Consider the following 15,446-nt stretch of genomic DNA (forward strand, 5'->3'; position numbering starts at 1 on the left):
TTTCACATCCAAATCTAATAAATTCTATTCCTTGCTTGTTTTACACTGCCTGTTATTACTGGAAATTTTGGCTTTCACTACAAACTTTGTGTAGGCAGTGGTTCATTTGTGTACCGTGTAGAAAACGACAAAAACACACACACACACACTAAATACAAATCAAACCTGGATAAAATCAATTCGTCTGACAGGTACCATTTAGAGACAAAGACTTGTGGATTCCTCCACTGGACATCTTGCTTTGTCTGACTGTAAACCAATATAATCAAAACTAAACCTGAGTGTCCGCCTGCTGAGCGGATCTATTCTGAGCAGTGGCATCGAAACTTCTGCAAAATTTCCCTTCTGTTTCTCTGCTCTCTGTGTGGTTAACAACGCCTTTGGATTTCAGCAAGAAGTGTTGTTTACTTCAAAATGATCTGCTGTTTTTCAATTGTGTTGCACTTATGCATTAAAAACTGAAGAATGATGGTACGGATTCCGTTACGGACAGCAGTTTTAGATAAACTGTGTACTTGACATTGTATGCAATCAATTCATAAATATTCATCCTTCCAGCTGTTTATATCTAAAGCCCCGGGTCAAGTGGGGACAAGATGTTTGGTTGCTGTGGGGAACTTATTGGCTTCTCTTGTTATTATAAACCAAGTAACTGCTTCCTGTCAGTCAACTGACATACTCTTTATTTGATTTTGCCCTTGTGTTTCTTTTGCTTTGAAACTGAAATAATGAATATGATATTTTTCCCTGATATCCAGCAGGTAATGTTTCTGCTGACATTTATCTTCGCCTTGTCGGGCAGCAGCAGAAGTTTTATAAGAATGAGCTTGTGACTAAAACGACGCATGTAAAATCTCTGACCAACAAATCTGGGCAGGAAGGTGAAATGTTTGTCCCTTCCTTCATTAACACTGCTGTTGTGCACGTAAACTTACTGCAGTAAAGTTGACTCATTGATTTTAACTGTCTCTTCATTATTACTATCTTGAATAATAATTACTTTTGAATGGTTTCACTTATTACCTAACTAGTTTTCTGTCTCTCTCTGGCATTTGGTTTCATATTCTTTTGCCAGCAAATCACTTTGTAACAAATTCATGTCAAAATTATAAAGTAATAGAATATTACATTAAGTTGCAGTTCCAAATTATTATGTTTTTCTTCTAAACTTTATTCAGTCTGGCCCTTATACAGTATCCTACTGTACCTGAACAACCATACTTAACTTTAATGGTCTTATGTGGCTTTAAAACAGTAATAAGGATTTACAGACAGTGTAGGTGTTCATTTCATGACTGTAAAAAAAAAAAAAAAAAATGCATATAAGCTGCCCCAGTTACTCAAAACTCACAGTTTCACACTCGTGTCAAATTAGCACCTAAAGCTCAAACTCGAATCCTATTTCCGCAAAGGCTCCATGCTTAAACATTTTGTACAGTAGCTTTAAATCTTATACATATAGGATAAAACAAAAGTTCTACAAAGTGCTATTTGAGTTGACTGCACTGACAGGCTCTCGGAGGATGTTATTAAATTGGACCTTAGAGGGCGGCGCTTGCCATCGAGTTCTGTGAAGTGAGATTTTACGGCTGAGCTGCGGCAGTGTGTCGGCTGGTACGGTCTGAGAGACCCAACCGTAAAATATTAAAGGCCTGGGTCAACTGGGGGGCCCTCGTATCGCTCTCATTACTTATTGACGCAGCCCTATCTGTGTGTAACGCAGGTAGTGAGCCTGTGTCTGACTGTGTGAGCGCGTTGTGAGAGACAGAGCGGAGATGGTTGACATGAGCAAACACTCGCCAACGCATGAGTGTGTGTACCACGAAGGTACACACACACTCACGCAAGCACACAACCAGAAATAGACTCGAGTGGTCACCTTAACTACAAACAAGTATAGACGGGCATATGAACACAGCAGCCACACAAACAGCAGTAATATACATATTATAGTGTCATTTTTTTGTTTTAGTAACTGGAGAGTGTGCATCATTAATGTGTGTTTATTTCATGGATGGATGGATGTATTACTCGGCCTGTGCGTGTGTGAGTGTGTTTAACTATATTTGTGTATTAAGATTGCGTGTAAGCTTATCAGAGTGTGTCAATGTGTGCATTTAATTTCATGCATACACATGTTTACATGAGGGCGAGTGTGTTTTCACGCATGGTTACTGTATGACATGATATGTGTGTGAAACGTGTGAGCAGTGGGATGTGAACTAGCATGCATTTATTTCTATGTGTGTAAAGGCACATATGCCCAGTGCCAGGTGGTGTGTGTCAATGTATGTGTGTGTGTGTGTGTGTGTGTGTGTGTGTGTGTGCGCGCGCGTGCGTGCTGTCATGCTGCTCCTATTGTCTTATCAAAATGATGTGCATTTAAGGTTTAGCTTCATTTGAATTATTTATCCCTGCGGCAGCCTTGACACCTGCACTGGCCAAGGGGCTGAAGACATATACCACACACACACACACACACACACACACACACACACACACACACACACACACACACACACACACACACAGTGCAACAACACACTGCCGAGCAGAATTATACAGCCGAAGCAGTTATAAATATTTATACCTCTCCAGCCTCATATTTATTTCATCCAACAGAACTCATATCAGACGGGCACCAGGATGGTGAGGATATCCAGAGAGAGAAAGAGGGAGAGAGAAGGAGGTGTTAGAGAGAGAAATAGAGAGATGAAGGAAGAAGAAAAAAAAAACAGAGAGAAAGTGAGACAGGACGAGACTATTGAAGTTATTTTATAAATGAAAAGAAAAAAGATGGAGATGAAAAGAGAAGGTGATAAAACAGAAGAAAATGAGGCAGTAAAAAAAAAAAGATAAAAAGACAAACGGAGTGAAAGAAAGAATAAAAGGAGGAAAACATTAACTAAAAGTTCTGTATGAATGTGTTGAAAAAGTGGAGCAGGGAGGTAGGGAAGTCTGGACAAAGATGTTATCCAAAAAAAAGTTAAGAGATGATAAAAGAAAAGGTTAGAGGCAGAGTGATAGGAGGTGGGTGGAGAGTTAAAGTCACTCAGGAGTTTCATTGTTGTTACTATCGAGCAGTCTTAACAGCAGCCATTGAGGGGCACAATTCAAACTGGCCTGCCATGCCACTTAGCTGGGATAAAAGGCTGCCTGGCCTTTTGCTTTTGCTTTTGCTGGAAAAGACCGGCCACTGGGTTGCAGCAGCCAGGCGGAAATGTCAGGGAAATATCACTCTGACTCTAAAAATAAAAGTAGAACGACAGAGTCAGTCCACATAAGCTTTGTTTTCCCAGGAGTTGAAGAAAAAGTTTCATGTTGCTGCTTGAAAAGTCCTGCACCATTTATATAATGCAAATTCCAGCAACAGTAGAAGGGGAGGGCATCAGTAATAGTATATTTCATGTAATGCAAAAGCTCACGCCCTTGAAATAAGATCGTGGCTGTTCAGTTGCATGAGAAAATCATGTTGCATTCTGTAGGTTACATCATGGCAACACCAACACAACATTTCCTGTCAAAAGAAATTGAGAGTCCTCTCAGTCTTCAGTTAAAGAGGTTCTGACTGTGCATCACGTACCTTGCAATCAAGCCTATAAGGAGAGGGAAGCAGGTAGTGGGACTATCGAAAGGTCATTTTGGGTAATTACCCCAACTACACATTCTGTGTAAATAAGCATAAGGAGAAGCATCAAAAGCCACAGGATACAGGAAACCTACTCACAGAAACCAGTAGCTTAGGTTTTTCGCCCTAAACAGCACTTACATACAAGATCAGTGGTTCTACACAGAGCAGAGGTGCAGGGAGAGCAGACCGGCCCGGCGGTAGAAGGAGTGGACTCCTCTCCTGACTTAAGACAAGGATGGACACTGCTAAATCAACAGGGACAGCCGACGGCATCCCTGTGGACACCTTTAAGTGGCCGGACTGTGAGAGGATCTGGCCACAGTCTTTAAGTCTGAAGGAGGAAGCACTTACTGTGTGACAAATCATTCAGCACCTTAAAAGAGGACTGCGCTGAAGTAGCATCGTAGTTCTATAACACAGTCCGACTCACAAACAAAATATATCAAAGTCAGAGCAGCAGAACCAGAAATATTGTACACATTCCTCTTACTCGTCAAAAGCCCACAATGCAGCTCAACTGCCCACAGTTCAGTGATTTAGAGATTTGGGTGTGTTATGCTGGTAGCAGAGATGAGGAGCAGGCTCCACACCCCCAGACTTTTCTAAAATTTTTATACTTGTAGACCCAGACAACACTGACTCGAGTGACACCACTTGACTGTGTACAACTCGGTTCCCACATGCTGTAGTACTCCACGAGACCCGTAAACAGACTTTGATGTTTGAGTTTCACTTTATGATCTCCGCTGTTGCACATTAAAAAGTGAGCGGAAGACTGGACTGGACGAGAGACTGAAGGAAAACCAGACGCAGACAACATCAGACAAACCTACAGAAGCATTGACTGGTACATGTTTGGCAGATAATGTTACATTGCATTGCGTTATAAAAGAGGTTTTCACTGCAGATTTCTGATTTTAACAGGACAAACCTGATTCTCTGTCACTGACATTCAAAATGTTTTCCAGCGAAACTTTCTGCCATGTTTGTTTAGATGTATCGGCCGATATATCGATAATCGGAAATGTTTTACTCCCGAATATTGGTATAGAACCCAAAAATCCAATGTCGGTCAGGCTTTAGCTTTGTTAAGAATTAACTTGTCGGTATGTTTTGTGAATCTCTAATTTGCGCCAGTATAGACAAAATACAAATACTTTCATTGACGTTGGCATAATTAAGTGTTTCTCATCTCTCTTTTTGCCCTGGAAGGCAGCTCGATGACCTTGTGGCAGAGCATTAGCAAAGGCTGGAGCCAAAGGAGCAGCTCTCAGTAAGCTTTGAAGCCTTAGGGCTGTGTTACACAGTCAAGCTTAGCATGTAGCATTTTAAACAGCAGTGAACAGGCGGTTTCTAGCATAGTGAATGGAGCTCGAGGCTACCTGAAGGTGTAAAGCCTGTTCTCGCCTTCAGCTCATACATAATGATGCAAGCCAGATTCCTGAGCAGATCAAAGAAGGGCACACAGGAGCATTTTCACATTTACAGTGGATTTTGGAATTGAAGATTTTTGCTTATTATTTTAACCTTTTACGCCACAGATTGACTCCTGCTTGTATTTGTGAACTTTTACACTCTTGGCTATGAAATGAAAAATTCTGTCCCATGGCTCAAGCTGTCAAACTGAAGACTAAAGGTGTGTGATTGCTCAGCAGTCTTGTTAGTAAGTGGTCATTGCTTGTGGTGTTTCCCTTTTTAACCTTGCATGTTATTCTTAAGTCATCATTCATTTAAATAATAATTGTTTATAATTTCAATTACCAAACTACATTTCTGTTCAGTTTTTCATATCATCAGTGTCAGTATATTATATAAAATTTCAGTGCCAAATTATTAAATTTTTTCCCTCTAAACTTAATTCACTCTGGCCCTATACAGTATGCTAATGTGCCTTAAAGCATTATTTAGCTTTAATGGTCTTATGTAGTTTTAAAACAGTAATATGGCTTTGCAGACAGTGCAAATGTTCATAAATTAAATGTCTTTGTGGTTGCATTATGGATGGGTTTGTTTCATGACCAGAGGACACATTAGTTAAAAATCCAATATTTCTTGGTTATAAATTTTAAAAAGTGTCTATTTTTTGCATAAAAAAACTTCAGCAATGATATATTACCCAGAGCTACATGGTAAATTTTCCATATTAATACCAACTTTATCTATCAATAACTAAACAAGGTAATAAGTCTCAACAATATTTGGGTGGAAAGCTTTCACCTGATGAAATGCTAGTAAACAAGCAAAGCAACAGTCTTTGAAACAGCTCCCACCTGTAATCACATATTTCAAAAACACAAAGCAGTCCTGATATTGTTAGCCCCTAATTTGTTTGATTTTATAATATGAAATGAACCTCACAATATCAAAAAAGCTGATAAATCCCTGGGGATTAGCACAGTTAGTCCACAGCTAGTCTCCTCTGAATGAGCCCAGACAAAGCAAGTGATGTGTTGTGTTTGATCATTCCTCAAAAACTATACCTCCAAATCCCATCAATCGAGTTTTTTGATGTCTGGCAAGTCTCTCTGGAGAATCCATCAGCAAGCACGAACATAGGCCAAGATCCTGGTTGCAGAGAGCTCGTAAAACTACAGCAAGAACCAGACCGCTTCCCTCAGGAGTCTACGTTACTCTACTGGTCACTCTGGGAGCAAGCCAACCATGATTTCCAGGTCTTTCCTGAATCTAGAAATGAGACCTGGGTGGCTGGTAAAACACTTATAGTGGCTGTTAAGTCTTGAGATATAACAGTAACCGTTGCTGGTGGACAGAAAAGGCCCTTGTCTCGGATCTTTCTTAGTACCTTGAAGCATCTTGGAAACAGACAGCAGCCTAAGAAGAAGGGATTGTGTGTAGTGAGCCAGTATTAGGTTTGGAGCAGAGCTGTGTGTGGGGAGCCAGGTTGATGCTGATCCAACAGGGTGGGTCTGTCTGCTGCATGACTTGGCCCGTCTGGCCCGCAGCTAGACCCCCCCCCCCCTTACACACACACAAACATACACACGCACAGCTATGTGTTTATAAGTGTGTAGGTGTAAGAGGGTGTGTATGTAAGTGGTGCATGCCTCTGTCAGTATGCAAGTGGGCGATGAATGAGTTTGTATGTGTGCTGTGTGTACATATCATATGTATATATATATATATATATATATATATATATATATATATATATATATAGATAGTGTGTGTGTGTACATATATGTGTATTCCTATATATGTGTGTTTGTTGTGTAAGAGAGAAAGAAGGATCTTGTAACCAAGCAGCCACAGCACTAGAGACGGTGTGTCGCTCTTTCTGTCTCCCTGCCCTCTGACCCTACCGAACATTATGTAAGTATTTGAGATGGTTTCATGCTGGAGGTATGGAAGGGGAAAGTGCTGGAAGAATGTCAAGGAGGTGCACAGAGTTACCTCGAAAACAATCAGATGAATGTAATGACAAGAAATGACCTGAAAAGGGAGAGTCAAATGACATTGCCCTCACCACCCGCAACTCACTCCCTCCTCCGTCTCTCTTTGTTATTGAACTGAACTGATTGTGCTGGCTAGAAAAAGAGAGATGCCACAGATAGAAGGAAAAGTCATGCAGTACATTCATACTGTACAAACAAACATGCAAACAATCTCATCTGAAATGCAAAGCTGCATTTTATAGTAGATGAGGCTCTTTTCTAACGGCACTTGACATCAGATCAACCCTGTGGTGTCTAAGGCCATTTTTGCAATTTCAGCTTCACGTTTGGGGCATTCCACCAATTTTAAGAATCAAATTCAGTTTACTATTCATGAGGAGTACGACTCAGCCAGTGAAAATGGTTGTATAACGTCCTCTGTGGCTCAGGAGGAACTCTGTCAAGTTTGAGATTATAACTTAATAAGAGAAAACCTGCATAACAAACTAGGGGTGTAGAGACAGAGGGACATAGGAATAAACCAGGCAGAGAAGTTCTAATGAAAAGATGCCACTAAGTTGCATTATGGGAAGCGTAGGATCCAGGGTTTTTGGCTTTTGAGCCATATTAGGGACTTTAGTCAGGATACCTCAGCCTCTGCTGCTTCCGTTTTTATTATTTGTTTGTTAAACTCTCTTTTATGAGCTTTATGAAAATGCAATGCTGGAGTTCCCCTTTGAAGATTAAGGTGGAATATACATAGAAAAAATAACTGGAAGAGACCAGACAAATTTTGTCGTTAATTAAGGAAAATCTGAGGTATTAAATTCAGAAGAAGTCATCCTGAGACCATGTTAAGGACTTTTGTGTTCAAGAACTAAATTGTTGCTTGATCATTTTGTATTGACAATGTATTGAAATTAGGATAATGCACTTTTGTTCACAACGTTTTGTAAAATTGAATATAATAGACGTTCAAAGTATTTTCTTCTTTGTATGATTTTCACAGAAATTTAATAACAGCTTTGTTTCTACTTTTGTCAGTCCAGTATCCCCACTTGTGAGGCATGTCCAAAGATTTCTACACAATAAAAGCAACAAACAGTTTAATAAAATTATGACAATGGTATTGAAAGTTGGAACTTCAGAGGGTAAATGAAAATCAGATGTAACCAGAAGTAAACTGAACAAGGGTCAGAGACATAAAAAACTGACAAATGACTTACTAAATAATGTGTTCTTTGGATAATTGCGCAGAACAGAGATGACTTAAGAAAAAGAAATTACAGTCAGGAGAAGAGTCCAATGGTTCTTTGTGGTTCCTTCCAACAACAATCTTCTGTGAAAAAAAATAAAATGAAATAAAAGGAATTGGAGACGTTGGACGTTTTCTTTGGTGGGTTATGTGGATCTTGGCATTCATGAATTGTGGATGTGAGTCAACACAGACCACAAAAATTGTAGGGAATCCATAGATGTTGGCAGTCTGAGATAATAAAGATACAAGCAAGCGTCATCTGCCAAATAACTTTTCTGTCTTTAGCTTTTTCTGACGCGGAAAGTTTCTTTATCCTTTCCCTGCCCAGATTTTGGCCGCACTGTAAATCCAAGCCAGCGAACTTCTGGTTACAAGTTTGTGTATACATACATTTCCCCCTCATCCTTTACTTTGCTTCGAAACTTCCTCTCCGCTCTTGTTCAAACAGAATGGAGCACCGAGGGGGGTTAGTGGAAAGAAAACAAACTGTGAAACCGTAACCTGTAGCCAAGGAAAACTAGCTGATGGGCTTTTCCTCCCCTTCGCCTCGGCACAGAGTGTACCGGCAGAGTTTACCTGACAGATATCAGTCCTCAAACACCCTGCTGATTCCAAACCTGCAGCTAAGGGCTCGGGGTGTTGCCACCGCTGCCCCTCTCTGCAGGTTTGACTCTCTCCAGCACGACTGTCCAAAAACTTCCCTCCAAATCTCTGCTTTCTCACTCTAAGGTCACGTCTTTTTTTTTTTTCTTTCTTTTTTTTTTTCTTCCTATAATTACCCTTACTTCTCATCACATACCATCTCTCTTCTCTTACCTTCCTTCTTACACTCCTTGCTTGTGAGTGCTCAGTAGCGAGAGAAGATATATTAAACATATGTGATATAAAACATACTTTTCCTTAAGTGGACTGTTTCGTAAGTGTACTTGTCCCGTTCTGCTCGGAGGGCCTCCTGGGTGTGGGACTGCTGACCTGCTGCGCTGAGTGTGCTGCCAAGTCTTTACCGTGAGAGAGCGAGTGAGAGCAGAGGGCAGGGCACAGAACAACACTGTGCCATTTGACACTTCGCCAGCCTTGGCTGGAGTAACCAATGTACTAAGAGGAGGGAAAAGACTAACTGCAATTGTTTGACTTGAGTCATTATAGATGTGAAAACATACAAGAGGAAATGAGTAAGGAAAAGGGATTCTTTCACACCTGCTTTCCCTCCGTCAGCCCCGGCTCTCCCCTGTCTCCTGTCTCATGCTGAGCCTTGGCATTTTCCCCTGATTCATCCACCTCCTCCCTGGGCACCAGCACCTCTTCTCCATTCTTTAGCCCTTTTTCCTTAAACTCTAAAAGTCCAGTCCCTCCCCCCTCCCTCTGTGCTTGCAGAGCTCTGAGCCTCCACCCTGCACTCCTCCTCTGGCACCAACTTATTTTCAGCCAACCCCAGCACTCCTCTCTGCTCACCTCGACCTCTGCAGACCTCTCCAGCTAAAAACCCCGACCTCTTTGCTTTAGAAAACTCATCTCAAACATTTTCCAAAACCTGGAAAATAGAAATAAAACCTATAGAAGATAAAAACACTTAAACTGACCTAGGATAAACTAAACACTGAAATACAGGCACGATAAATATAATCATTCTTTTGTTTCTATTTGATTTTAACATGACAGACATGTTTATGCTCAATTTTATCTTCTGGCTCACATCTTAAGATATTTAGTGCACATTAGTTATTCAAATGGCTGATAAAATATTTTAACAAGTATCAGTGTGTGAACTACAGATCACTACACGCGGGGTTGCAGCGGTTGCTTAAAATGCACTCCTGTCTTTGACTTCCTCGGCTGGTGCAGGGATTTGCACTGACAACCTCCTCGACACCAGCAGCCTCCAGCACCATCACTGTCATTATACACACACACCGACACCTCCACCTTTAGCCTGATTCAAAAACAGCACACAAGCCAAAAAAAAAAAAGGAAGCAATATTTAGCAGCTAACTTACACTGTCCAATCACCGTGCCACACATTGTTTCGACATGTTGCACGCCGATTGGATGAGTGATGTGGGTGAAGGGGGAGGAGGGGGTGGGGGGTTTGGGGGCGGCACTCGGGAGAGGAGTACAGAAATGGAGAAAGCTCACCAGTGCATTAGGGACAGCACGGTGCAATTCGTTCCATTGGGCACCACTTCAAAGAGGAAGAGGAGGGGGATAATCCTCCCCAACATTAGCCCCTGGAATCTTCCACCACCACCAACATGCACACACACACACACACACATACACACATTTATCCATGAAAGCAGCAGGCTGGAGGGTTTGGTCGTGGGGTCTGATTGGGTTGGGGTCTAGGGATGACGGGATGGAAGGATGGAGGGGATTTTTCAATTTGCCAGCAAATCAGAGATGATTGGAATACTCTCTCGTGCACAGATACACACACCCACTCCGACACAAACACAATGCCATACATACAACGAACATCCATCTCCACGGAAAAGACCTCACGCTTGAACCCAGACAGAAAAAAGAAGAAAGAAAAAAGAAAAAAAAGAAAAAAAAGAAAAAACGAAACAAAAAACAGGCAGAACATTTGCTCACAACGCTGAATGGATCCCAAATACAGGAATATGGGTTGAAAATATGGGTCAGCATGCATCGATAAGGCTCTCTGTTTCTTACAGGTGGTAAATCTGTTATTTGTGTGAGAAAGAAAAGCAGAAAGAGAAGGAAATGTGAAAGAGGGGAGCGCAGGGGGAAGGAAAGTGAAGGAGACAGATGAAGAGAAAGAGAGCTTGTATATTGACAGCCACTAGCATCAGTAGCGGTGAGCTGTCAACACTCGCTCGGCCGATACGTGACCAATTGATGATCAATCCTCCTCATGGGAGACCTGCCAGCAGCGAACATAATCAATCTTCCTTTCTCTGTCAGACCTTCGAGCGATGTTAAAGAGGAATGCTGTTCGATTTTCAAGCAGCCCGAGATTCAACAACTTGTTGTCATCCCCCCCGAGTCTAAACTGCCTCCTAATATGGTGAAGGTGGTGTCACCCAGTGATGACACAGTCTCACTGTGGAACCATTAGTAACAAATGTCGCCATGTTTTCATCCGCGACTGCAGCACCGCTTTCAGGCTAATAAGTGTCGCTTTGAAAACGTCTCAAGACAATTATGAGACGCGCGATTCCTCCACATTTGGACAAAATCCAGCTGGTGATGTGTGAGATATTTTGTGGGTGAGAGAAGAAAACAACATGCAAATGGACAACACAAGCAACAGAGGACCTTTCAACACATCTTCACCACTTTTTTTTTTTTTTTTTCCAGCACTGAGAAAAGCTGTAAATAATATGCGTACTGAGCAACACTTTCGCAAGTGCCGTTACAACTGCAAGTGTGACACTTGGTTCATGAAGCCATCCCATCTCTCACGTAAACATGTGGCTCAACCGAGCTCAGATGCTTTGCTGATTTTATTTCGTTTCCACATAATCACCAAATATGTCAGATCAACCATACAACACTACAGTAACAAGATGGCCGTGAAAAAAAGTGTACATAGCAAAACCATATATATGAGATACATGTTATTATATTATATTTAATAGTTTCTGTTAGACAAAATATTAGGGGAGGAACATACTGTATATCTCAACATAATTGAAACTTGAGCATCCAACAGTTAATATATGTGTTGGGAATGTTCGATACGCGATTTTAGTCTCATTACGAACAACACACTTTATGTATTTAGTAATAAAAATCTGTGGTGGTTCGGATTACAATGGTTGTGTGGTGTCTGCACATGAATAATCCACTGGGTACATTAAATGAGCTTTACGTATACTGTGTCTTGGCTTTTTTCAGATGTCGGACACTTGCTTGCAACCTGGAGACGCATAAACACACACTTAAGTGCTAAAGACCGCTAATGTGGTCACTCGGATAGATCGCTAACCGTTAGCCTTTTACTTATTACCACAGTGTTTATCAGTTTTTAGTGCCCCACTCTAAACTTCATCCTTCAGTGCTGTGTATACATATGACTGACGATTGAATCGAAAATGTGTTATTCCCACAGGTTTAGTCAAAATATGAAATGTCTGATGGATGGATGAACAAGTATATTAACATTCAGTAATGTAAAAAAACTGATGATTTTATGGTGCTTAACATATTGACAAAACAACAATAAATAAGATGTTTACACTTTCATTTTCTTTCATCTGTCTTCAATTGTTTTACCTTTTATTGATGAGATAAACTGAGTAAACCATAGAGACTTGAAGTGGTATGGTCCACTTCTACAACACACACATCAATAATGGGCGGTCCGGAGGGAGAAGAGTTATGGAGTCCACGGATAGACTGACTGGTCGGGAGGTTAGCAAGGCCTGCAACAATCAATAAAACCTGACCACTGGAGACCACTGTGGTATGGCTACAGTTACACAAGTCTATAGGAAACAAACACCTCTGTAGAGCAATGTATCCACTACAGAAAATACTATACATCGAACATGATCTAATGTGCACCTACAGCATATAGTTACTTCTTTCCATTATTTTTGCCTGACCCCAGACAAAACGACATATATAGAAAGGACAAAAAAAAAAACCACACACACACACACACACACGCACAAACGCACACACAGAGTGATGACACTTTCATTTCAGATTATGAATCGGATCAGCCACTTGTAAACTGTTAAAACAAACCTACAGTTAAGGAGTGACTACCTGCTTTTGTGGGAAGTGATTTTTTTTTTACTCCATCATTTCAAGTTCTAAAAGCCAAATTAACCCGGTGGGAAGCTGAGTACAGCATGCTGATCCGTTGGTCTGATCAGAACTCTTTAAGTCCACTCAACTGGCCTTACCAGCTGAGGCTAAATGGGAAAACCAATGACCAATTACAATACATCCTCTAATTGTTTACCGTGTTTGTATTTTTTTTCTTTCGGTTTGTTACGGGATAGTGGGTTATTTGGTTGATATACAACCACCTAATTGCTATAAAGTTGTCCTACTGTGAGCCAAATTAAATCAACCAAGCTAAACCGAACCAAGGCGAGCCAACTGCTCTGTATCAAATCACATGCCAAAGAAACGAAGGAAAAAAGTATTTAGGACACCAGATTATTCTGTGTATCTTACAGTCTGCTGAAAGAAATCACATTTAAACTGGTTGTTAGAGTGTTTGCGGCGGAAACTTTTTCAACACTGATTCTTTTTGGTAGATTTAGTATCAGAGAGTAAGCATATACTATAGGATACCATGTTTTTTAGATTGTGGTAATGATATAAAACATTTGTCCAAACATAAGAAGCAACGCAGCAGCCTAGCTGTGTGTTAGCTGTATCCCCATGAACTCAGGTTGCAGTAGATGTTTTAGCTGTGGGCTGTCATTCAGATTCTGTAGGGTAGATTCCAGGGTCAGAAAGAGGTTTTGGGAGCACTGCTGTGGTGAATGCCAATCAACTATCAGAGCACTGCGAACATGAGCCTGGAGTGAGGTTATGGGCATGGGCACAACCAATCCAAGAAACCGAGCAAGGAAATTTACATAGTGGTTAGCATTCAGCTGCCAAGTGCGAGCTATGATACTGAAGGCAGCGGGGGAATACATCACCATTCTTACTGACCTCAAAGCTGTGCTACTACAGTTCAGGTTTAGACTGAGACACTGGGTGAATATTTAGTATTTATTAAATACCTGATGTGGGTGATTAAGGTGATGATAAAAGTTTTCTCACTGATCGCAGGTCAAGCAAACAGACTACAAGTCGAATCAAAGCTCTTTGTTTCCCCCATGTAACTTTTCAACACTGTTGTGTAAAGCGGCATTGAGTTTCTCCAGTCAATGGGTGATGTTTGTATCTTAGCAGTAAAAAAAGATTTATAGTACAATTACTAGTATGAAGAGTCGTGTCAACCAAGACAGCCCGACGTTGTCTGGCTCGTCATGGATCTTCGTCCACCTTTTGCACCCTGTCACTTTGACGAGCTTCGCCAGAAAAATGAACAAGGCTTTCTCTCAACTTTTACGACTCTAATTTGTCCACAAAGGGAATTTCAGTCAGATTTAGGAGTTCTTCGATGTGTTCTTTGTCCCAGGTCTATGTCTATGTATTGTTCATGGCCTCCCTGAACTTTTCTTACCACGACCACAAAAGCTGCTGTTCCTCTGGCCTGCCAGTACTTGTCTGCTGTTTCCACAGTTTTTCTGGGCTAACCAAGCCTGAAAGCTGAGGGGTGGGGAGACCCTTCTTCAGCTTGAAAGCTTCCTTCACCACTAATGTTTACCAGCTGGAACCCATCCCCATCAGGCACAGGTGACCACAGCCCTGGCCACTAGTTAAAAAAAAAAAACTAGCTGTTTTAACAGTGGAAGCTTTGAACATGACCCGCTTGTATTTCATGTCTGTAACCACCGCTGAGATGGAAGAAAAACTCTCCTGGAGGTGTGAGCTGAAGACCTCACAGACCGGTGTCTCACCACTTCACTGTAACTGCACATATAGATTCACCCGTGTGACAGCCACCCCCGCCACTTGATCCAACTCACCATTCATTCAAAGGTGGTGACCAGCTGACGACTCTGCTGCTCTTCTCATCCACGTGTCTGAGACATACAGCTTAAAATCTGAGGATACAACTACATACCAAATCATTGCTCCATGGCCTAAGGTGCTCCGCAACCTTGCTCACACACAAAATCACACCATGCCTGGGGGGGACTCAGTTGGAGGCTGCCTTCTAGTACGACCTCTGATGGATAATACTGACAAAGATGCCATGCTTGAACCTATATTAAAGAACAGGTTTACATCAGGAGGGCTGTTCCCTTCAAAGACCCCAGGGTTGAAGTCTCTTTAACAGAACTAATGAGGCCCTTGGCAGCACCCTCTCTGGGACCCGACCACAGACTCCAAATCAAAGCTTTCTTCTCCGAGACATGCAGTTGCACAAACTCCAACACAGTGGTGCTCAGCAGGGGGGCTCAGTAGTATCCCTAAACATACCCAGAGTCTTTCAGACTCTAGCTGATCCACTTCACCTCCTACATTTTTCTACAAGAGAAGAAACATTTCACATCCCGAGGTTCTCTGGGTCAACTGAAACTAACTTTGATGTTTGTCTGTCCCAAAGCCAGAGAAACAAGAA

The 15,446-nt window shown here is 41.5% G+C and overlaps 1 protein-coding gene across 1 annotated transcript in view; it reads right to left on the reverse strand.

Annotated features, from left to right (window-relative positions):
- Positions 1-15,446, reverse strand: part of jade2 (jade family PHD finger 2) — a 184,368-nt gene that overhangs the window by 55,827 nt on the left and 113,095 nt on the right. The window lies entirely within an intron of this gene.

The sequence above is a fragment of the Seriola lalandi genome, unplaced genomic scaffold (genome assembly GCF_002814215.2).
Source record: "Seriola lalandi dorsalis isolate HSWRI2012SDOR001 ecotype SW California unplaced genomic scaffold, Sedor1 jcf7180002054502, whole genome shotgun sequence".
Taxonomy (NCBI): Eukaryota; Metazoa; Chordata; class Actinopteri; order Carangiformes; family Carangidae; genus Seriola; species Seriola lalandi.